This window comes from Mastomys coucha, unplaced genomic scaffold (genome assembly GCF_008632895.1).
Source record: "Mastomys coucha isolate ucsf_1 unplaced genomic scaffold, UCSF_Mcou_1 pScaffold15, whole genome shotgun sequence".
NCBI classification, from domain to species: Eukaryota; Metazoa; Chordata; class Mammalia; order Rodentia; family Muridae; genus Mastomys; species Mastomys coucha.
Window position 1 is genome coordinate 109,735,613 of NW_022196897.1, and position 25,862 is coordinate 109,761,474.

The window sequence follows — 25,862 nt, forward strand, 5'->3', positions numbered from 1 at the left end:
TGCTGACAAATGCAGGAAACGAAAGCAATTTTCTATGACGATATAGCCATCTAACCCTTAGAAATAAAAGAAAGTCTCAATGTTCAGTGTCTCCAAATGGCAGCAGTAGCTGTCACAAAGATCACAGACTGGCATGTGAACACTTATTTACAGTCTTTTACTCAGAGTCAGTGATGTCTTTTTAAATTCACTGTGTGTCAAGTCACCCAAGAAGATCCATAGAGGAGTTTTTCCATGTGGACAATGACAGAAGACGGCAGCAATATGCATGGGGTGGCAAGGGAAATGTCAGAATGAGGGAATGTAACTGCAGAGGCAAAAGAAAAAAAAAAGAAAGTAAATCAAATAAGCCTGTTCTACCTGTACATGCAGGAATTACATTTACAGGACAATAGCCTTCCCATGCTGTCTACACTTTTACTCACCAGACAGAATGATCTACTTTATCTACCAGCTGAGAGAATGTGCACAGGCGAAGCTAATCTTTAAGCCTACTCTTCAAACCTGAAGGGTAACATGGAACCACCTGACAGGCGATGACAACATGCAAGCTTGATGTTGGAAAACTGGCCATGTGTAGCGCAGTTCAAAGCACCAACTTCAATATAAGAATTTTCCAGGGCACTGCCACGGGTGATGGAAAATGAAAGTCAAAGGAAGAAAATGGAAAGAACTCACATTTCAGTATAACCCATAAGAAGCTCCAGGGATGGGGGGATGATAAGTCTCTTTGGAAGAAAAATGTAGGAGCCTAAACATGACAGAATGATTTAAAAAAAAATGCTCCTTCAAGTGTAATCTCTTTTAGAGATAAGACTAATTTACAAATTAAAATAATATGCTTTCTGTTAAGTTTTGAAAACATGATCATTTCTAAGTAAAAAGTTAGACTAAGAAGGCTCACAGGAAGTGGGCAGCATGGTTCAGCATGAAAGAAAAGATATTTTAAGACTTTGGATGTTCTTAGATAATGTAATTTTGTATAGAGTATTAAATATTGTACATGAGTGATTAAACATAGTAAAATAGAGTCTTAAAATATTTATTTAAGGAAATACCAATTGCTACTTTGAATATTAGTTTTAACAGGTTTTAACATTGATGGGATAAAAAAAATCAAAGAAGATAAACAGACTTTGTAAATATTTTTTCTATAACTAAAATCAGCAAAATTTACAAGGGAATGGTCAGTGCTGGGGATTGTGGGTAAATGTGTTGCCTCTGGCTCTGCCTTTCAGTAATAAAAGATAAAATATAGGGGGAATAGGACAGGGAACAGAGCAGTCGGTAGCAGCCAACATTATACACATAGTCCTTAGTGGCCTGATGCTGAATAAAATATGAAGGTTGTCCATAAAGATTTTACTACGTTTTTCTTCAGTGACTGGATCTGTTGACAAAGCAAACCGTCCTTGCCCCAGCTTTAATTTGCATCTCATTTATTCATCCAATATGCATAATTGAGCTCTAGGTATTAGGATCTAAGAATACGGAAGGAGACAGAAGGAAACCCCACTCTGAGTGACCACTAACAACGCCATGGTGGTGGACCCCTCTGTATCTTTGTTAATTTAGTACTCAACCAGGGGTACTTTTTTAAAAATAGTGAGACTGGTTTAACTACACTGAAGAAGAACTCCAGTGGCAAAGGCAGTCTGAGTCTCTGGCTCAGGTTGGAGATCAATGGTAAGCCTTCTTGTTCCTCTAGATTCAAATTTGTCTGTGTGACTTTAGCTGATATATTGTTTACCATGTGTTTTCACCATGGGTATAAAATTAGGAGGCTCATAGGCTAAACTCAAGCCATAGAGGGAATGGAAGGGAGGGTAGGTAAAATGGCAAGATCATTGAACGAACTGGAAAATGTGCAGCCTCTGGAAAGAAGCCTGTATGAGGCCGATGAGTGGCAAAGTGATAGGCGGCATGAGTGTTTGACCTCATAGGGGGTGAGGACATCAGTCCTGTTCTGAACAGACATCTCAGTGGACTGCTCTTATTTCTGAAGGTTTCTCATCATAGGTCGTTCCTGCAGGACATCTGTTCCTAAATGTGCTGATCCAACATGTGCAGCAAGTCCCCTGGTTAAGTAACATGTGTCTGTCATTGCCTTGAAGGAAATGCAATTCACTCAGATGGTTCAGGAGTTCTGAAATGTGTGTGTGTGTGTGTGTGTGTGTGTGTGAGAGAGAGAGAGAGAGAGAGAGAGAGAGAGAGAGAGAGAACGAGAGAGAGAGATACACAAAGAACCTTATTGCAAAGGATAAAGGTTGCAAAAGGATACTAAGTAAAATGAAATTCAACCAACAAGACCATTTTAAAGCAATTTTGCATAAAAATAAATGTGTCTTTATTAATCCATATTTAAGTCAGTGTGGGATGTCATATCTAACATAGTGCTTCTGTAATAATGGCAAACAGCATCTCATGACACATGAACACCTGTAATGAGACGTGAAAACATCAGTCATAGCTGGGGGGACAGGAGCACAGCTAGAGCTGCTGCCTTTTACCTACATTCATAGCTAAGAAAGTGCTGCATTTCTTGTAGAGGTTAATAGAATTATGTCACTTCTTTACTGTTCAAGTTTGGATTTTATTTTTTCTTGTCTGAGGTTAGAAGCCTTTCTACCCATAGAGGTGACAGGTCCAAGGACTCTGGAAGAACCTATAGGGACAGACTTTTCAGGAAGCCTTGCTTCAGGGGAGGTATCACGGTTATAATAAAATTATCAAAGAATGCTAAAGCACCTGTAACAGCAAGGAAGCCCTAAGCAGGGTGGCTGACGTGAACAGTGGGTGGCTCTGTCCAGGGGATCTGGAAGCACAGCAAGAACCTGCCCTACAAGGCATAGCTACAAACTAGCAAGCATTTGTTAAAGAATTGCTCTCAATGCAGCCGAGTGATAAGAAGAAAGTCTGTCCTCCTTCCCTTTAATTTCCTCCAGTGTCTCTTGTTAACTAAGATCTGCATGGAGTCACCTCTGGAGCCAGAGTTAGTCATCTCTAGGGGACCCACATCAGCACGGGGTTAGTGAAGCCAGGGTTAGTTTCCAAGGAACACAGATCAGCATTGGGTCACCTCAGAAGCCAAGGTTAGTCTCCAGGGGACCCAGGGTGGGACTTCTATTCCAAGTTCTTAACACATTATACCAATATTTACCAGTATATTAACAGATAAATTAATTATTTTGGTTAGAGATAAACGACACCAGTAGAGAAAGAAGTTTGGGGTGGGTGGGAATCAACAACATGACTCACAATAAGTCCTGGTTCCCAAGCCTGTTGAGCTGAGTTCAATCCCTTTGGACACACATAGTAGAAGGAGAGAACAAACTCTCCAAGGTTGTCTTTTGACCTATACATACACTCGTGTACAAAATAAATTATAAAAAGGAAAAAATACCACAGAACGAATTGGGTGATTGTGATTTCTTTTAGAATGACTCCTGAGTCTCAAATTCTAATTAAGAATGTGTTTCTGGAAAGGAATATCAAGCCTATTTCTTGAATGTGAGAAACTGGGTATGGCAATGCTCATCTATAACCCCAGGACTTACACAATTTTTAAAAAATCAGATTGTGTGTGTGTGTCTGTGTGTGTGTGTGTTGGTAGAGATGCCCTGGAATCCAAAGGGCATTTGATTACCTGGATCTGGAGTTACAAGTGGCTGTGAGCTGACCAGTATGGGTTTCAGAAACCAAACTCTAGTCCTCTGAAAGAGCAGCAAGTACTCTTAAGCCCTGAGCCATCTCTCTAGTCAACAAGCCTAGTATTTAGGTAGCAGAGGAAGGAAGATCGGTGACTGCATAGCAAGTTTGAGGTAAGCCTAGGCTAATTGAAACCATGTCAGAACACCACAGTCTGAGACTATGTTTGAGACTATGCAAGTTCTAAGCAAAGGCCAATGACACCTTGCCTGCCTCTGTTTGCTGTAGTGGAGCATTGCTTTACAGTGATGAAAAAGCCTGTGCTGACCCACTGGAAGATGAGACACTCTGTGGATCAGTGCCAAGCCAGATCATTTGTCCTAAGCAAGGTCTTAGATAAATGGAAACACAACCAAGATCACTAAAGCTCATGTACAAAAGACCTCAAGCCAACCACAAATCCATCAAGAAGTACAGCTGAGACGAGAATATTTTGGACCAACGCAATCATGAGCTGCATAAATGGATGTTATTTCCAGCCATTACTTTTTAAGGCAATTTGTTATTCAGCAATAGCTAATTGATACCATGAGTTATTGAATAAAGTTCTATAGAACCCCAAGGTAGTACATGATACTAAAATAAATGTGGGTCGCACAATGCATCAGGTTTTGTGTTCTTGAAAAATGAAAGCAATATTTGATAGGAAAGTGCCCATTAATGGAGGTAAAATGTCAAATTTAGGCATTTCACTTTGTGTAGGGCTAAGGCTAAAAGGAATAATAACAGACCAGGAACAATACATTAGTGGGGAAATAACCACCACCTAACCTACATATAACAAGACTATACAAGAACCTATTCTTTGTTTGCATTTGGTCTCTTTTAGAGCACTTAAGACCATGCCTCACCATGTAGTCCAGTCTTGCATTTCTCTGTTCCTTCTGACTCATTTTCCACCTGCCTCAGCCTCCAGAGTGTAGGAGTTAACAAGCCATGTACCACCATGCCCAGCAAACAAACTCGTTCTTAAGTTTCATCTATTATGTCACCGGAATTCTTGCACATGGGCACACCATGGAGATAAAACTTAGGTCCCTGGAAGCCCTACCCTCCAATGGAATCTTACTGGATGAGTAAGAATCCTATGGTGGTGGCCAACCTCTTATGGCTGTGAAGAAAGTGGTGTCTTATGGAGAGTCCACACTTTCAGAGTCACAAGCAACTATCTAAAAACAATGATGGCTCTGCTACAGACACGTAGCCAGCTGTTTGTGTATAAAGGAAACATATCTATATACAAGATACAGGTTTACAAGAATGCTCACTTGCCCAGGAGACCCCATATTACCCTACTGGTCACTCAGTGTCTTGTAGTCTTTCTGCTACAGTATGAATGACATGTGACAATGTGAATAGATGTTTCTGTGATACACATCACTGTGAGACTGGGGAGATGGCTAACTTGGCAAAGTGTTTGCCTCGCCAGCCCTTGGACCCTAGTTCAATCTCAAGGATTTATGTGAACGCTCGTACTGGTGCAGGTTTGCATGCTTATCACCCGGAGCAAATAAGACCAACAGGCAAGAAGATCTCTGGGGCTCACTGGCCAGCCAGTCTAACCTTATTAGTGATCTCCAGCTCAATGAGACCATGCCTGTAGGACAGGCAATTACTCCTTTCCCCGTGCTTCTGACTTGTGGCAGCTTCACTGGCTGTTTCCTGTCCGGGTTCATCTCTGAGGATAATAAACACTTGTCACGGCTGTTTGTGAAGGTTTAATGAAATAATGGCCCTTAGTTTAACACCAACAAGCTCTGACAAATGATGATTTTATTTCTTGTTTCTTGATTTAGTCTGAACCAGCTGCTGGTTGGAGTAACGAGTATGTAAAGAGAGGCAGAAGACTGAAGGGCCTCACTAGCTTCCTGGCTTCTCATGTTCAGCTTTCCACTTCCTTTTTGAGGGCTCTGGCACATATAACATTATCAGATGAGGTGACTCTCACACTGAAAAGCTGAGAGTAGGAACCCCAGGGAGCGGGGTACAGACAGGTGGGGTTCTCCTGAGGAGATGTAGGGAAGGGATAAAACTGAGATGAAAGGGAGGAAGGAGATTTGGCAAGTCCTGCTGCTGGAGTGTCCTGGCCAGCAGCCATTCCTCTAGGGTGCGCAGATGGGCCCTTCCACAGGAGAAGGGACAAGGCACATGCTTCACTGTTTGACCCAATGATGAATAAACAGCTCTCTTTGAATCCATCATTGCTCCTAGAAAATTGCTTTGCATATGGCGGGCTCGCAGTAAGTGCTTAATGAATGGATGATTTATTTGATTAATCACTGGACGTTTTCAACGGGAAGGGCCCGTTGATCATGTAGTCCCAAACTGTTGCTTTCCAGCTGGGAAACCAAAGCCCAAGCACTGTGTCACTGGAGAGCATTTCCAGAAGACCAGCACCCAGGTTGACTGACTGCTGGACAGGGCTTTCTGCTATGGCCCTGGGTGTGTGGAAAGCAGTGCCTCCACTTCAAACTTCAACCTGAGAAAGCTGATTTCCTCCCACTGCAGCTGTTTTCTTTCTCTATGATGAGCAAAACTTTCTTGGTATCCTTTCTTGGCTTTAGTACCAATGATCTATTTATTTTCTAATAGAAAAGACTACAAGCTTTAGAAGTAGTTCCCTGTCCCAAGGGCTCGGTATCTAGCCTTCTACTGGTATGATGTAATTTAAGGTCTTTGTAGTCCTTGGGATATTGGGTGAAAGGGTGCTGAATTTTATGGTCATGGATCCATGTTAAATATTAATGAGGGTAAGTACATGTGCTTCAAGCCTGTGCTGTACGACTTGTAACATCAGGGCTAAGAGCAATAGCATGCTGTGCCCACCCATTTGCCTGCTGGCCACCCCATGCTATTCACATTTCTGCTTGACCTCTGCATGAGCTGTCGGGATCAGCTAAAGCCCGAGCTGCTTAGTGTTAGAACCTCTTCCTGTTGCCACAGCCACATCGATCTCCAGTCCGCTCTATCTTTCAAACTTCTGTAGTTTCTATTCTATTAATCATTTTATTACACGTGGGATGTGATATGTTTGTTTGTTTGTCTCCCTTATAGAACTGTCAGCATATTAAACCCTCATTGAATGAATATCTGGATTAGGCTTGCCAAATAAAACATCACTTTCCCAGTTACATTTAAATTTTAAATGCTTATTGAAAAATTGTTAGTGTCTTAGTGTCGGTCCCAAATATGCACAAAACTGTCTTAATATTTAAAATGAAGCATTGTTTATCATAAGAAACTAAATTAACTGTACATTCTGTTTTTATTTGGTAAGGAATTCTAGCAACTCTCAGATACATTTTGACTTCAGACCTTTCTTAAAGCTATTCTCCCTTAAGGATTGTTTTGAGCAGGGCTGGGGATTTAGCTGGGTGGTATATATAGTACTTGCTAGGCAAAGGTAGGTCCCTGGATCCAGTCCTCAGCACTGGAGAGGAAAGAAGAATTGTATCGAGCAATTCCATGAAGTTTTATCTGGTAATCCTTGGATCACAGAGCTGCACGATGCTTTCCATTCACTTAGTTTAACCCCTGTTTATGTATTTTTTCATTGTACCTATTAATAAGACTAATACACATAGTTTTTTACTAACCCTGTATTGCCATGGCTACATTTAGGAACCATTAGTCTAGAAATTCAAATGGCATTACTAATTGGTATAAAAGCATACAAATGTCCACTTGGAGTCAGCTGTGTGCATGCAAGAGTTGGCCTGTCTCACGCTCTTCCACTCTGCACCCAGCACCTAACAGCCGTGGCACATGCTCTGACCCTTCTACTTCCCTCCATCCTTCCACAAGCATTAAGATTGCTTTCTTGAAACCCTGCCTTGTTAAGTCAGTGGTTCTCAAGGTGCCTTTGGTCCGTAACTGAGCAACTGTCGGCCATCCCTGGGAACTTATCATTCATGCACATTCTTAGACCCATCCAATTCTGCCACTGAGAAACCTCGGGTGGGGCCAGCAATCTAGGTTTTAATCAGCACTCCAGCTGGCTCTGATGCTGACTCAATAACCATCAAGAAAGACAATAGCTCCCTGAGCTTCTCTATATAAAATACAGATGATTGATGCATGAGTAATTAGCATAATGCTTAAATGTACTTGCAAATAAATCTACACCAGCAGTCAGATGTTAGCAGGCGTTCTGTTCTCTCTGTTTGTCTTTGTGTTTCTCCTCTCCTGTAGTCTTCTTCCTACGAAGCTAAGAACTTAGTTCTTCAAGTTAACCCAGTAGGTATGTGCAAAGGAGAAAGTTTGATTATTCACTACTCACCCCTCACTCCCTCACTCTCAGCCTTTATTTTCCTCCTTTCTATCCATTGAAGTCTTGATATCCTCTGAGAAGGTAGTTCTCCCGTCCTCATCTGTCATACCTCAGAATGATCTTGACCAGTATCTCCTGATGAATACTGAAACCTCTCAAAACCCTTAGCTGGCCATTGTTGACCTGATTTTCAAATCCACTTCCCAGGCCCTCAACTTTAAACAGGCCTCACTTTATCAAAGCACTGAATCTTCCTGCCCTCTGTGTGTTTCTAGGGCTCTGGCCTCAGTACCAACACAGGCCTTCCATGCACTCATCACCATCAGCATCCCATCACCTTAACTCCTACTCCTGACAGGCAGGGATACTTTTAAATACACATAGATATTCCAGGAAATGAAATTTGACTCATATACATTCTAGAATTGGCCATTTGCTAAGATTGTATATATCTGTAATTACTTTTGCTTTCTTCATAGTACAATGCTTTTATTTTTCATTATATGGAACTGTGTCCCAGCAGTTTATCCCTTCAGGAGATGTCAATTGCAACAAGAAATGAATGCAATACCTACCCTGCTTTTGTTGTTTCTAAAAATCTAAACAGTAGGTTAGAGATGAGCAAGAATCTGTCTTTGGCATTGATAGTAGACAAAACTTTCTAAGAAGAAAAAAAAATCACTAAATTTAAAGTATAAAACTTTAAGTGTTTTTTTAAGTATATTTATAATAATGTATGAATATCAGCACTGTTTAATTCCAGAAATATTTTTATGACCCTAAAAATAAAAACCCACCACATACTTGTTGGTGACCTCTTCCAATTTCTTTCTCCCATCAACCTAGAGGGAAACTCCAGACCAATCCTGTGTTCACTGTCTCTTTGTATTCCCCACTTCTGAAGATCCTACTGAAATGGAATCCATGGTCGGTGGCCTTGGGTGTAACATGGTATTTTGAGGATTCATCCATATACCCATGCAATATGTATCAGTTAATGAATGGAGAGGTGTGTGTGTGTGGGGGGTATACAGTACATGTGTGCCACAGCATGCACAGTGAAGTCAGAAGACAAGCTTCCACCTTGTTTGACCCAGGGACTCTTTGTTGTCTTTATCCAAGGTGTACACCAGAGCATATGGCTCACATATTTCTAGAGAACATCCTGTCTTCGGTTCCCATATCCTTACTGGAGCACTAGAAATACAGGAGTCCACACTAAGCATTTGGCTTTTCTATGGGTTCTGGAGACTCAAACTCAAGTCTTCCTGCTTACATAGTAAGCTCTTTTACTCAGAGAGCCATCTCCTAGCCTCTACCTATGAATTTTCTATCACTTAGCTCTAAGGACAATTTGTGTGGACATGTCTCTTGGTTAGACACATAGGGATGGAGCTGGTAGATCATACTGAAAATTTTGAGAAATGATCAAGTTGTTTTCCTCAGGAACTTGACTAGGTCACTTTCTCATCAGCAAAGAGAAGTTCTGGTTTTCCACAGTATCTTTAACACTGGGTATTTTGTGGGTTTTATCTGTCTTATTAAATACAACCTAGAGGGCATGATGCTGTGTGTCTTACAGTGTGTCTAGGCTCCATTTCTCTAATAGACAAGGACTTTAAGCACACTTGGTTGGGCTGATTTTCATCTCTTTGTATCTTGCTTGGAGAAATGGCTTCAAATTCTTCCCATATTTTAAAGTCAGAGTGTTCCTATTTTTAATCATTGGGTTGTATAAGTTCTAAAGGACTGTCCTCAGGGCCAAACTGACATGATCTTTATGAGTTCTGGGGAGCCTGCTCACAAGAACTCATCATAGCTGGACTTCTTGAGTCCCATGGTGGTTTGTGGAAGTTGTTCCCCATAATTCCCTGAATTTGAATACTTGGTCCACAGTTGGTGGCTCTTTGGGAAGGATTAGGAGGTATGTCCTTGCCGGAGAAAGTATGTCACTTAGGAGAGGTTTGGAGGCTTAAAAAAGACTCAGGCCACTTATAGTGTGTATTTTGTGTCTGTTGTGGCTCAAGATGTGAGTTTTCAGCTGTTCCTTCTGCCATGCCTTTGCCCTCCCATTATGAAGTCTAACCTTCTGGAAAATAATCCCAAATAAACACATTGTTTTATAAGTTGTCTAGATCATGGTGTTTGATCATAGTGACAGAAGCATAACTGTCTTAGTCAGGGTTTCTATTCCTGAACAAAACATCATGAACCAAGAAGCAAGTTGGGGAGGAAAGGGTTTATTCAGCTTACACTTCCACATTACTGTTCATCACCAAAGGAAATCAGGACTGGAACTCAAGCAGGTCAGGACGCAGGAGCTGATGCAGAGACCATGGAAGGATGTTTCTTACTGGCTTGCTTCCTCTGCCTTGTTCAGCTTGCTTTCTTATAGAACCCAAGACTACCAGCCCAGGGATGGCACCACCCACAATGCCTCTCCCCCTTGATCACTAATTGAGAAAATGCCTTACAGCTGGACCTCATGGAGGCATTTCCTCAACTGAAGCTCCTTTCTTTGTGATAACTCCAGCTTGTGTCAAGTTGACACACGAAATCAGCCAGCACAATCACCAAAACAATTGCTTTACCTCCTAGAAAGAAAGAGGGTAGAGGGAACATGGCAGTCTCATCTGAGTATCTAGTCACCCTTCCCAATCTGTTGAATGCAATTCTGCCTTAATTACATGAGGCCTTGGGTTCTTGGAGGAGAGACTGGGGGATATAGGTGAGAGATGATAAGGAGAGGATGTTCTATCTATGCATCCCTGGGAAAGCCATCATTACTGCTAGTTGAAGGCAACCCAACCTGGGTACCTTAATGTCTCCTATGCTCCTACCTATAACTCCTCACCCATTGTAAATAAGCCTAATGCATGCAGCAGTTCCCCCAGCAAGCTTAGGAGAAATGAGGGCTTGGAAAGTGGGGCAGACCTTGCTTAGCTCTCCCATGGAAGGTAGCTCAAAATCCTTTATGCCGTCTAGAAATATTGCCTCACTGGTGCTTACTGTTTAAGGGCTTCTTCCATTTCATGGATTGTGTTTTCTTCAGCAGTGATGTGGGGCTCGCTCCCACAGACTTGTAAGGATGGAATCACTTTATGTGTTGCTTGTGCTGTGGTACCTTGATTAGCAAGCCATTGCTGGAAGTCATGACACATGCTGGAAGCCTATGTTTCCTTCCAAGAAGATTGTGCTTTGGGCTTTTATGTTTAGATATTTATCCTGAGTGGTGTGTGTGTGTGTGTGTGTGTGTGTGTGTGTGTGTGTGTACATGTGCATGTGTACAGTTTGAGATAAGAACCCAAACTCACTTTTGTTTTTGGATATTGAGTGACGACAGCACCTTTTATTGAAATCTCAGTTTGTTCCCAATTGAATGATACTGGCACACTTCATTAAAAAGCAGCTCATCACAGGCTTATGGTCTTCTTGTTACTCAATCCTACTCATCAATTCCATTTGTATCTCTATGCCTGTGCCTCACTATAAGATTTTAAATCAGGACATTTTTAAGACCTCTAAGCTTGTTTTACATTTTCAGTATTGCTGGTCTATTATAATGTTTTGAATTTCCATGTCAATTTCAGGGTCACCTTGCCCCTACAGGAATGACAGCATTTAATAACAATTACATTCTGTCTGCAGATCAATACAGGCAATGCAGTGCCTCCTTAATGCTATTGACTCTCCCAATCCGTGAACATGGGTATTCTTTCCATTTTGTAAAGTATTTAATCACTTTCAATATTATTTGGTTTTTAATATATAGCTATCCCTCATTGGTTCAGTTTACTCCTAAGTATTTTATTCCTTTCAGTACTAATTTATTTTTCATATAGTTTACTGTTAACATATATATATATATGTGTGTGTATATATATATATATATGTACAGGTATATGTATATATACACACACATATATACATATATATACCTATATATGTATATATGTTTGTTAACAGTAAACTATTTGAAATATATATATATATGTGGATATATATATATATCTTGAAAAAAAAGATGTTATTTTTAGTGTATATCTTTCATTTATTGAGTTCAAGAATTCCATGAAATGTTGGGGTTTTCAGCATATAAGATTAACTCATCTGCAAATACTAATACCATTGCGTCAGTCCTTCTCAGTTACTCCTCTCCATGCCTTACTGCTGAGTGGAGTGATGAGAACTGACATTACTTGCCTTGCTTCTGACCTTGATGGGGAAGTTCCTAACCCTGTTCTTTGTTTGTGACCTGAAATGAATGGATGACAGCTGGGCAAGTGATAGTCTAAGTAAGACACTGAGAAGAAAGGCTTGGAGGGAGGTGCTTTACAGGGGGCATATCCTACCATAGTTCTGGGCACCTGTAAGGTCCTGTGCAGGCCTAGGAAATGCCTAAGAAGTCTGAAGCACTAACTTTTGTCCAGCTTCCAGGCTCTGTGAAAGCAGTCAGTTTAAAAAGAGACTAATACATTGGCCCATTTGTGTTATGGACAGTGTCCCATGGAAGTAAATAGAGTAGGTAAATTCCTAAGACAGGTGTGGGAGCAGGCTCCCACTCAGCCTCAGTCAAGGAGTTCCTGGTCAGTTTATTCCTCTCAACTCCCTTCAGGATCTCCCTCTAGAACACAGCCTATCGTTGCTTTTGGGACTACTGTGAAGGTATCTCAGGCAGGGGAGAAGACAGAGGTATCCACTGCACAAATTTTTACTTCCTACCACTTAAAAGAATAATTTCAGAGTTACTTTAAACACCTTTATTTTCAAAATTCTGACATTGTGGAGTCTCATAGTTTTTAATAGATTTTTAAAATTACTTTTATGAAGGGGTATGTTTGGGTTTCCTTAATCAGCCATTCTCACATCTAAATGTGATGGTTGGAATAGTCAATCTCTTTCTGTGCTATTGGAGAAACAGGTCGCACCTGCTACCACATACAGTGCAACCACAGAGGGTCGCATGGGGTCATATCCACTGACATGTACAGTGCCACCACAGAGGAGGGTCACATGGGATTCTTAGCTCTATGTCTCCATGCTTTTCCAATGTTGAACACAATGGAATTTAAACATTTGATGTCATGGTTTACCACATTGTACATTATAGAGTTCATGACAATGACAGAACAGTTAATAACAAAATCACCAATGTATAGAAAAGTTTTAAAATGTAACCTTTTTCATTATACTTCCATTTGTGTGTGTGTGTGTGTGTGTGTGTGTGTGTGTGTGTGTGTGTATAAAGGAGGTTTTTTTTTTTTTAACGTTCTAATATACAGGAAAACAATGAGAAAATAAATCTAACAGCTTTAAGATAAACCTCTGCAACCGGTAAAGGTGACAAGGAAGACAGATCGCTCACGTACATTCATATGTGTGTTGGGGGGGCAGGGCGGTATATATTTTGTTCATGAACCATGCTTGGTGGCTTGGTGCACTTGGGTGCCAAAAGGTGTCCCATTCCTCGGAGTGCTGTTTGAGTGTGAAAAAAAAAAAAAAAAAGCTATTGCCTTTAGCTGCTGAGATGTGGCTCCAGATCACATTTTGCATGAGAAGGTGCTGCTGTAGGTATGGCAGTCCAAAGCCAGGTCCATTATGAAAACAGTAAGAATGTGCTGAAAGACTACCTATTTTGAATATTAGAAAACATCTCCTCTAAGAGGAAGGATGCAGACTGGGAAGTAATCTGAGCCCAGAGCACAGTTCGAGGGCCAGGATTCCACTCTGCCCTTCATTGTCCCAGAATCCTGACATAGCATCGGATCCTCTCACAAGCTCACTTTGTTATACAGCTACTGAGCAGATTTGTTCACAAGCCAGTGACAGTGGTGCTGGACATCATCACTGCTGGGGAATGGGACAGGCAACTGGATGTTCAATTTTAGCACCGAAAGGGAGTCACATGGGTGTCTAGCCATATTCTTGGGTTGTTTTGTTGTTGTTGTTGTTGTACTCCACACAGAGCACGAAACATACAACTATTTCAATGTTTGTTTTCTTTTGTCTGTTTGGTTTTGGTAGTAATAAGAGTTCTGCCTGTGGCTCAAAGGCACTGCCTTGATTTCAGGACCTTGCTTAAGGATAAAGTTAACCGAGGGAAATTGGCAGGTATACTTTCTGCAACCCTGACCAAGTTCTAAGTATGGCCAGACTAATTTTTCTCTGGCAGAGCTCAAGGAATTTCAGTTTTGGGCTTTGGTATTGCTGTCCACCAGGTCTTGGTCTTGAAACACAAAGCAGACTCTGAAATGCTCTTCCCTTTGCATCATCTGTCCTCTTGCAAGTTCTCCACCTACTTATCATAGTGTGGTTCCAGGAACAACTGAGCAGCCTCAGAGGTTAGTTGGAGAGCAAGCTGTCTGAATAAACACTTATCTTTACTTGACCCTTAAATAGTGTTCAATAGGGAGGCAGGATGCAGTGTACAAAGATCACTGGATGAGGGCTAAGGGGTAGGAATGGCAGTCCCAGCTCTGCCTCTGGTTCTGTGGCCACTGCTGCTCTAAGTGGCTTGGTTTTATGGGCCTTCCTCTGCAAAGTGTACTGGATCAAGAACTTTCAAGTGTGCTGTACAAACATAGAGGCTTCTTAGAGTTGCTTTGGGCTGTGCTGGTATGTGAGACAAGGACTGGATAGAGGGCTCTATCTACTCCTTTCAATCAAAACTGCTTAAATTCTCCTAGTCTTTGACATTTGAGATTATAGCACAGAGCTATCTTAGGAAAGATTCTGAGGTCTTGATAATCTGTTTCTGGAAGGGTGCTCTTGCATATCACCTTGTGCTATTATTGTGTACACTGAGACTGAGCAACTCCAGAATTCACATGAGTTCATGGGTAGCAACCAAAGAATTGTTCACACCTCTTCAGTGAAATTAGCGGTAAAAAAGGATGCTGGGGCACATGGCTATCACGTGTGTGATCATTGATAATGATGATGGCACCAGGATTCTGACAGTCGCTAGATATTTTTGGTGTGTTCATGTTCTTTTTCACTATAATGTGTTCTTTATTTCTGTCATATTTTGCCAAACAATAAGTAGAGAAGGCATTAATAAATGTTGCAGGAAGAAATTGTTGAGTTTATTTTGCTCTCAGGGACACAGCCCACCAAAGAGAAGATGCTGTAGTTGTAGTTAGAGAGTAAGATAGTAAGGATGACAACAACAATCTGCCTAATTCTCCAGGGCACATTAGAAGTACACAGAGTTGCCTGAAACTCATTTATGATGGTTAAGCATATTGCAGTGCCCCATAGCTCACTTTTATGTGCCTTGATTTAGTCCCAAAGTGTATCTGAGCCTGTCCTAACTTTCTCACACACAGCAGAAACTTGGGCATGGATGAAAAGTCCATGGACAAAAGTCCTCTTCCTTGCTCCAATATAAATTATTCCTAGCCATCAGTATGTTTGTACTCCTCAGTAGATCTTGCTTTCCTTAAGGCAGAGGACCCTGTGTTGGCAAAGTGCATATCATAGTATTCTGCCCATGCTTGAAGTTCAGTGTGTTTTTGAAGGTGACAAATAAAGATGACAAAGAGACAACTGTATCTTAATGTCAACTAGTATGCACTGCTGCAGACGCCACACAGGTTTTTCAGTCCTTGTGTTCTGTTGTCTTTGCTAACTCTGGGTCATCAGTGATGAGCCCAGACTCAGCTTTGGAGCCTACCCAAAGTCAATTGACAAGGCAAGAGAAGAATTATGATTTTAAGCAACAGTGAAGGTGTTTGGCATATTCCTTAGTATTCTTTAATATTTAGGGATGAATAAGAAACTCAACTGAGAATTTTTTTAAAACATGATAAAATGATCACATCCTTCAACATAATTCCCACCCCCAAATAGTCAGTTCTTTATTTGTAAGAGCAGCTAGAGTTAGACATGAAGAACATGCTGTCTTTAGAATGCACATCTTAGCCTCAGATCTCTCTTTGTTCACTCCTCTGTATAACACAGAATTGAAAACAGTGCTTATGAGTCCCCTTGTTAGAGCCAATCTTACTAGATTTGAAATTTGAAGGTATTATCTGGGAGTCATGTGACCTTGTACTTCTCTAATACCTCATAAATCAGCTTTCCACAAGGTAAATGTATATGACACTAATACTTACCTCATAGGGATTTTTTATTAATGTGTACTTAATATATGTAAGTAATATATAGGAAAAGATTTTGTATCTAGTCCATTGTAAATCTGTCCTAGTGTTTCTATGGTCATTATTTACTAAGCTTCAGCTGCTTCATTTCAAACATAAAGTTGTGACAAGAACATTTGTAGGTTACAGGAAGCTTTGTAATGTCTCTTTTGATTTCCTTTCCACATCACAAATACTCAGTAAATCAGACTGTCACTTTTATGTGGGGGGTTACTCTAAACCTTGACCTCAGTTACATGCTGTATGGCTGGAATGAGCCTGGTATCTTTCTCCCTTTTGGTTTTCCCAAAGGAGAGGACACACATGCTCCTCTCATTTCCTACTGCTCCAGTTCAGGATTTCTACCAAGAACTGTTTGTCCTACAAAGGAACACATAGTAGTCAGCTAGTTAGTTGGTATTTGCTACTGAGGTAGACCTATAAAATTATTGACTCAACATCTGAACAGGGACCCTAATAAAGTATCTAGGCTTTGATGATAGCCAGTCCACTAAGTAGAGACACATTTTGTTCCCTCCATGGCTTTCCAATCAGTCTTTGGTAGCATGTGGATCATTAATAGAGTAGAGATAAGGGTTGAATACTCAGGTGCAATACAGCACTGGGCACAGAACTTCTAGTTTATAGGATGGTCTATTCTTCTACCACTTTACCTGTCAAATCAGTCCCGTTTACTATAGACTCTTTAAGAAATCATTTCCAACCTCAGCCTTGTCACAATATGACATTAGATACTCTGGACTACTTCCTGATTTGGCATCCATATGGCTGTTTTTGCATCTTGATTCCTTGTGCCATGATTGAATTTAGTCCAATGAACTAGTATTCTAATACTGCTGCATACTAACATTTATATTCTCAAAATGAGTTAAAGCAGATTGTTTTCTGCAGAAAAAGGCAGAAACTTGAAATGTGCACATGATTACCAGTTGCCAAAAATTCAAATTCATTGATTAGTCATGGCCAAACGTTTTGAGATCATCCAAGGATTTACAGAAATTAATCCAATTATATGGATATATTTCCTTTGTGAGTCCTATTGATGACTGTTTGGGGAAAATAGAATATTGAAAACATCAATATGGTTCAGAGAGAAATCTTTTTTTGCCAAAGCATTATGAAAGATTTCACTATAATCCATTCAGAAGTTCTCAAAGGTAGATTGGATAGATGATTCAAGTTTAGCCACCAAGGAAATTAAAACACCAAAAGAACGAGAGGTTCATCTATCTCCCAGCAAGGCAGGGGTACAGCCTGGGTTAGAATGCAAATGACAGTGTTCTCTAGGCTTACAAAGAACAGTGTGCAAACCAAAATGTGCATTTAGAAAACATGCCTAGAGTTAAATGACCCTGCTGGAGTATTTGTTTTGTTATTATTCAGATTCCATTGCTATCTTATTCTGGTAGGTGCTGTAAGAAGCAAAGACCATTTGGAGTAGTAAGAAAGTTGAAAACCAGAGGCCATCCCAAGGCATCAACAAAAGAAACGGCTGGAATCAAAGGAGAGAAAGGCAGTGTGCACCTGGGGTAAGTGTGGCCAGCATTGCCAGGAGGCTGTGTGCAGGCCATTGCCATTTATATCTTTACAGAGTTGAAACTGATCCAAGGTGAATTCACGTTTGTGTTTTCATCTAATTCTTGAAGGTCATTTTTGTCTTCTTGCCACTGTAATAGAATGTGTCCCTCTTTCTTTTTCCCACACACTTGTCTCCTTCTTTCTTACCTGGTTTTTATGTATTTCACTTCCAAATAAATTCTAAGGCTATTAACAGGGAATACTTCAGGTATTCTATGGATATGTGTGTGTGTGTGTGTGTGTGTGTGTGTGTGTGTGTGTGTGTATCTAGACCTAGAGAAGAAGGGATAGAGAATGGGGTTTCAAAGAAAGGAGATGATGAAGAGGGAAATGAGATAAAGGAAAGTCTGGGGGGAAGAACCATTAAGAATAAATTGGAGACCAAACACTGCTTACTAGGCAAATGATTCTTTGGCTCTAAGGACATTATAGATGTTCTTGGTCACATACTTTCCCATTATAATCTTCATTGTAAACAATTTACTTCAAAGGATCTAGTAAAATTTGTTCATAAAATTCTATGACATTATTTTCCCCTTTATATGTTTCTGACTCTGGTCCTCCAAGTTCGTAGAAGGTTAGACTACCCACTATTGACCAAGAGGTACCAAAAAGGAGCTGGGGTCTAAAGTTAGATTTGTAGGAGTATGAATTTTTATTTTGGCTATTTATGTGTTTCTGGGTATATCACTGACCACACTTACACCTTTAAAATGCTGTAAACCAGTTCTTTCTTCATAGTCCTGTTGCAACAAAATTAATCTAGGTAATAGCCAGATGAGAGGTAGCACAGGAAGATTAGGTACCCATGGCTACAAAAAATTATTATTTATATCCCTGTGTTATTAAAGAATCCAAACTTGGATCTTTGAGGTGTCAATCTATTTTTGCTCAGTTCACCATGCTTGCTCCTGTAGTTGCTTTACCAAGGTTGTGAACAGCTTTGGGACCCTCAGAGCTGAGCTGTTCATGCAGAATTCTCTTCCCAGTTGCGCCTTTGTTTTTGCATAATGCCATAGACCAGGGTCAGGTTCAATCAAGTAAGATTTCAAACTAATGACTTATGGTTGGTGTGCAAGGAAGAGGGAGCCATAGGGCATATGCATATGTATGCAGACTTTGGGGGGTCAGGTTTGAAGTTTTGTTAAATCTGCAAAAATAACAGATATTGAGTTAAATTACAATCTAATGACAGTTTGCTCTGGGGCCTGGAGGAGAAAGGTTATTGGGATTCTTATGTCTAACTACATGCTGGGTCGAAATATATCTTTTTAAAAAAATAATATGGCTCATCAGTATAAAAGCAGTCCCCAGTAATAATAAGGAAAATACTTGTAACCTTTCAAAATAAGTGAAACTTTTTAGACTTTGTGTATACCCACTTATGTAAATGCATTATACATAGTATAAATGTACACTTATAAATATATTTATAGAGAATTGTGATTAAAACATTATATAGCAGTTGTGATCTTTAAAGATGTTGGGCATTAATGGTTTCATGATTACTAGATACATGTGATGTTCTGGAAGCCTTAAAATATGAACTTTTAACATTCTGGAAATACAGGAAATACTTAACACACAAAGCTCTATACATGGCTTGAAAAATTAGAATTATCTGGATGAAGTGAAGTGGTGTTCAGAATTTGGGAAACCAGCTAGTGAGAAATGCAATTCTAATGTAATAGGTAGAAGATGATTCAAAATATATGAAATGCCAAAGAGCAAAAAGTAGACTAGGTTGTTACACCATTCCATACCCAGGTTGGTGGACAGAAAGAGGAGGGGGCTTCTGGTGTGGTATTCTATGTTCTTCCTCAGTAAGTGGCTATGACCACATGTTTGTAGGCATGTGACTGTGCTAGGACAGATGTTACAGTTGAGATGAATGAGAGCAGGAAAGAAGACCTAATAGTAACCTGACAAAGATCCAAAAGGCAAGCAGTGTCTGAATACTGATCTCTGTCAGCCACCATTGCTATGCAGATTAAAAGGATCACAGCAGGCAGTACCAGGACAGGCTCTATAATCAAGGCGATCTGGATTGGACTCATTTCCACTTAGCAAGAATTTGTGGCTTTTGTCCATGTTATTTGCACCTTGATTCTCCATTTGCAGAGAATACCTATGGGTTCCAAAAATTAATTGTGCATGAAAATATAGACTTTTTTTTCATCTCTGTAGCATTTGTTGTAAAACAATTTCCTTTTTTATATATTCATCCCAGCAACCTCATGATAGATGCTGTTACTACCTTCAGTATCTAGATGGGCAAGTTGGTGTACCAGAAAGGAAAATAATTTGCTTCCATTTACACAGTTGTATGACAGAAAATTTTCAACTTTCCAAGAATTCTAACTCCATAAACTAAGCAGTAAACACTGCCTAGCACCACGACATCATTTGAAGGATTTCTTATCTTCATTTATGAAAGAGGTGTAATCTCTTCACACCATCTGGTTCCAGTGATGTGTGATTGGTATACTCTGTCAGGAAGGGGGCCTTGCATAAGCATTTAGGACCAGATATCTGGAAGGCACAGTCTGGCTTTTCGAGTGCAACAGAGAGGCATGGAAGCTGCTGATGTTGGGGCTACTAAGGAAGGTGGCATTGGCTAATCCACAATGAGAGCCCATCTTATTATAAACCATCGTTCTCTCAGGAGTTCAGTATGTGCCAAATTTTGCACATGCTGAGCATGAAATATTTTTTTCAACGATCTATTTCTGTCCTGGACATTAAATTAGATGAAGAAGGAGGAAGAGGAGGAGGAGGAGGAGGAGACTCTAAGAACAAGAAATTGCAAACATATGAAAGAAAATATGTTGAGAGATATTTCTGTGTATGTGGCAGGGGTAGAGAGGCCATGGTGGTTTGAATGAGAATGTCCCCTATTCAGTCATTTGAACACTTGGTGAGGTTAGAGATGGTTCACCCTTGCTGGAGAAAATACCTCAGTGGGGGTAGCCTTTGAAAATTTAAAGTCTCAAACCACATCTGATTCGTTCTCTCTCCTTCATGGTTGTGTTAAAAGATCTGGTTTCCCAGCTTCTAGCTCCTACCACCATGCCTGCCACTTGTGCTGATGCTTCTTCCATGACAGTCTCCATCTCATCATCGGAAGGATAAGCACAAAGAAACTCTTACCATCTACCTTGGTCATGGATCTTATTACAGCAACAGAAAAGGAACCAATACAGAGGGTAATTATGCAAGGAGCATTACTGACACACCTGGTAGAAATAGGAAAGTTGTGAGAAACTGGAGCTTCTGGCAGGATTTAGATGGTTTTTGTCAGGGCCTGTAACCTCCCCCATTAGCCAAGCCACTGCCAGCCTCCTCCGGGAAGCCGCTATCCCACCTGGGGAGCTAAACAAAGGCTCTCTGTGGACTGTCAAGTCTCCTCGAAGGAGCAGCTTAGAAGTCTACCCACTGCCTACAGCCGGAAGGCTTGCTTACAATTTGCTGCTACTCTGGCGCCTGAGCATTACGGCCATGTTTACGTTATGCAAATATCATGGAACCTAGAGACTTGCTTTCGTTTCTGTACTATGCATATAAACTTGACTCCTGCAGTAAAGCTTGAACCTTGATCAGAATTTTTGTCTTGGTTTCATTATTTCTCCCTCAATTCGAACCCTCTTTTTCCAGGTCCCTGTCCTCCACCTGGGAAGAATCCAGTTCCTGAAACTGCAGGCAGTTTGAAGGGCTCTTCCCTGATTTTCTTGCTATATGCTTATCTCTCAAGTATGAGTGACCTTCGCCAACCTTTCATTATGTGTTAAGGGAACAAGACTGTTCATTTAAGTCCTAGAAGGAAACAAGTAAGGACAGTGTGGCTAAACTAGACATTGGTACCTTTGGGGAAGCATCCCTGTTTCTGAAAGTGAAGAGGTTATAGTTAGATCCATGGAAGCTCCGTGTGTGGAAGGAGAGCTGGTGGGAGCCAGTGGTGTAGCATGCAGCAGGTGTAAGATGGGTTGAAATAGGCCAAGTGGGGAAGAAACCACTGAGTATATTAGTTTGACATATCAGTTATTTTTTTATCTCTCTTTTAACACAAGCATGAAGGAGAGCGTGAGAAAATATCTAATCTAGCTCTCATTGGACTAAAGTCAAGGTTTCCTTAGTGATACCTTTCTATAGATTTGTAGAAAGAACCCATGTCCTTTCTTTTCCTTGTTCTAGACACTACTGCTCCCTTGACATATGGCCCACTCCCCCAACTTCACAGGCAGCAGCTCAATAGTGTGAGTCATGTTTCCATGTCCTGGCTCTGCTTCTGCATCTGTGATCATATGTCCTTCTCCCACCACAAGCAGCATAGGTTTCCTGCTAATAATATGGCATATGTGGCAAAGGGCCCATCCAGAAAATCTAGATAACCTCTTGACCCCAGTGCCACATCTGGAAAGTCCCCTTTGATGTATGGTGATATAACCACAGATTTAAACAATCAGAGAACTGCCATCTTGTCATTCTACTTCCATAGTCTCCTTCTTCACAAAGCATATTATAAGACAGGAAAGGATAGCAAACCCTATAGCAGTAAAAATAGAGAAATTTTTGTATATTCTTTCCTCAGTGTAGTAACAGTAAAATAAAAGTACGACATTATTTACTTTTCTGTTGCATGATAAACATCATGATCAAGGTAACATAAGGGAGTTTATTTGCACTTTTGATTCCAGAAGGATTAGAGTCCATTGTGACAGCAAGTGGCCAGCATCGTTATGAGATGAGAAGGGAAGGAGAAGCAGAGAGATCACATCTTTAGAGTGAATAAAGACTGAGATAAGACTATAAACTCCCATAGCCTCTCCAAAACAATGAAATCAACCGAGGACTATAAAACATCCGATCCGATATGAGATGTTGTTTATTCAAACACCCCAAATCATTATTGTGTCCATAAGATGTATATTGAACTTAGGTTTCCTGGGTCAAGTCATTTAGGATTGAAAACTTTATATTTACTTCAGCTGGAGTGGAGACACAATCCTACTGGCTAGTGTTCTACCTCATGTCTGTTGTTCCTCTCCTGGTTCTGGCTTCCTGGTTTCATCTGATATTACTTAGTCATCTCTATTATGAAATTTCTAGCCAATGTACATATATGCATCTATATTGATGCATAACTATGACTACAAATATGTTATACTAATAACTCAATTCTAAAGATTCTTTTTTTTTTAAAGATTTATTTATTATATGTAAGTACACTGTGGCTGTCCTCAGACACACCAAAAGAGGGCATCAGACCTCATCACGGATGGTTGTGAGCCACCCCATGTGGTTGCTGGGATTTGAACTCAGGACCTTTGGAAGAGCAGTCAGTACTCTTAACCGCTGAGCCATCTCTCCAGCCCTAAAGATTCTATTAATCATTTCATCATCAGACTCTGCTGTGGGGTAACTTGGTTTTTAACTCTCCAGAGTGTTCCTATGGCATGCCATGAATTATATCAGATTGGTGATCATGCAGTGAAAGATGGAGAATTAGTACTTACACTTTATTGAGGACAGGACAGAGACATTGATATTTTATACCTCATACATGTATAAAATGATAGAATTAGCATGGGGTGCGAATGGTTCCATATATTATGGCATTTTTCTGAAAAATGGGAAGTGTCCTATAAATGGTAAGTCACCTGGTTGGCTATTGTGGACTTAAAATAACCCTGAGCCTAAAGAATATTCTTCTAAGCAAAAAGCAGGTGTCAAAATATCAGCCCAATGGAAATAATACCTATTTTTCTTATTTAGTCCTAACTGAAAAGAAAGCTCAATTTTCCATGAACTCTTAGCACCTGAGATGAAAAAAAAAAGTTAAAAGTTGTGAAGAAAAAATAGAACTGGCATCCAAAAAGTGGCATGTCCTATTGTCAAACAAGAATCGAGAGAAATTATTACAAAGAAAACACTCAGAAAATAATCAAAGACGGAAGCTTGTGAGTTTAGGAGATTCAGTGGTGGCTAAGGTTGTTTCCTATTGTGTAGAAAAGCCCAATTTAAAACCAAGTGCACAGAAGGCAACAGTGTTTAAATGGGCCGGAACTGTGAAAGTTTGTAATGACTAGATTAGCCACTGGAAGTTAGGTCATACTTGCTGCGATTTGCTCAAGACAGTAGAGATATGCATACTGTATTGTATACTGATAGTCATTCAACATGGTTAAACCTTGAACAGATATGGGTTACCTGAGGAGCTGGTAAGGAAATTAAGCTCTAAGGCTCCTGATGCTTTTCTCATTTTTCTATTGATTTACAGTGTGGAATGTCAGATTTAGCAGCCATAGGTCTGACTCCCTGAAATGTTCATATTTAGAGTAGAGTGTGAAATCAGTATGACTTCCAATCTGGAAGTCCTCTCTTCTTGGATAGAGAATCCTGGGTAACCTTGCCTTTAAAACCTAGAACACTCCATTGCATAGCCAAAGTTTGACATGTAGCTACTTAACACTCACCAAGTTCTGGAACTTGAGCTTGCAGCAGAATAGCTATGTTCTAAGCCCTCACAGCTGACATGCCTCATGAGTGTTCATCTTCATGACCTGTGCCTCGTTCGAATGTTGATAAAATGTTCATGAATGTTACTTCTCTATGAGATTCTGTGTCACTCACTGGGTGTATAAAAACCAATGATGGGATCAAATGAAAAGAAAAATAGACATGCGGTTTTATTTTTCTGTGGGTTCATCACAAAATATCTCCTTAACTTTCCTCCCTTCCCGAGTAAGAGGGAAGCATAGTTGTCCTAGAGTCTACAGAAAAGATTAAAGATTTGTGTTTTAGGAAATATACATTCAGGGAGATACCAGACTAGGATATGAACTAGATGAGGATTATCATGAATCTGTGTCCCCAAAGTTAGACGGGCCATGGAAGATACATAGAAAGAGGTTGTAGATATGTGAAGCTTGAGAAATGTGGCATTTAAAATATATCGACCAATGAGTTAGGGGGAAAGAGGGGCTATAAGCAGAGAGGTCCTCACCAGCTTCTTGTAGGATCAGCCGCATTTCATTAATACAAATCTCAGTAACAAATTCATGGTTACAACAAAGTCTAGGCCATACCCAAATATCCCGGAACTGTCAAACAATAAATACAGGGACAAGGCAAGAAGAGTCTCCTGATGATTCTGACATGATTTGATTTGTATTTAAAGCACAAGTTCATAGCTCATGCTCTTGAATTGTAAAGCAAAGTCGTATCCACTACAAGTGAGTGGGGTCCATTCTCTTAAGATTTTTCAGTGTAGAAACTAAGTCCTATAAAGCTGTCCATGAAGATTATATAAGTGGCAACTTCTTTGTATTTACGGTACCCCAGCAAGGGAGGAATTACTACAGGAACATACCAAGATTAGTTATGCATTAATAAAGGTGCACACACTAAGCACAGCAATGAGGAAACAGATTGAAGACAGCCATGGAATGCCCAATACTCTAAAATGTGCTTAACCAAGTTTTAAAAAGGATAAATACTGAAAGAAAGCATTTTCAATGCATCGGGGGAAGAATGGTTTTCTTATGAGTATTTGTTTGAAAACTTCTCTCACATGCTAGAAGTTGTAGACAATGAGTGACAGTTCTTTTAAATAGTGTTTGTCACTAGCCCCTGAGTCTGACAAAATGGTACCTTGAAGGAGTGACAGGAATAAGCAGATCCCACATAGGTCTGCCACATAAAGTGGAAAGAGTTGCCCAGGGCCACTGCTTTAAAGACTTTCTTTTATCACTTCCTCCTTGAATTCTTCATAGCCTAGTGAGAACATCAGTTTAAGTAGGTGCCATGATTTTGCCTTCAGTATCTTTCAATAACATTCTGATGGTGATGAAGAGAGTTCATGGGGAAAATTCTCTTGGTGGCTCTCTAGCTGGGAAGGTATGATACCAATGTTGAAGGCACCTGTTTCACATTTCTTTGATGTTTTCCATCTGGAAACAGCAGATCAAAACTACCCAAAATTTCTTTCACAAGCAGCCTCACAGGTAGCAGATATAAAGGGAGTGTCAGAAGTTGCCAGGAGCACTCATTACAAGAAAATTCACAATTAAAATCAGTCAGAGGCCCTTTCTTTATTGCAAGCAGAGTTCAGTGTTAGTGATCCACATTCCAGCAACATTCCTGAG

General features: G+C 40.3%; 1 protein-coding gene across 10 annotated transcripts in view; it reads left to right on the forward strand.

Annotated features, from left to right (window-relative positions):
* Sema6d (semaphorin 6D) overlaps positions 1–25,862 on the forward strand; it is a 558,298-nt gene that overhangs the window by 37,268 nt on the left and 495,168 nt on the right. For all 10 annotated transcript variants that reach the window (XM_031371714.1, XM_031371721.1, XM_031371727.1 and 7 more), the window contains exon 2: positions 17,550–17,669. The gene's annotated coding sequence lies outside the window, so the exon portion shown is untranslated. The remainder of the gene's footprint in view (positions 1–17,549; positions 17,670–25,862) is intronic.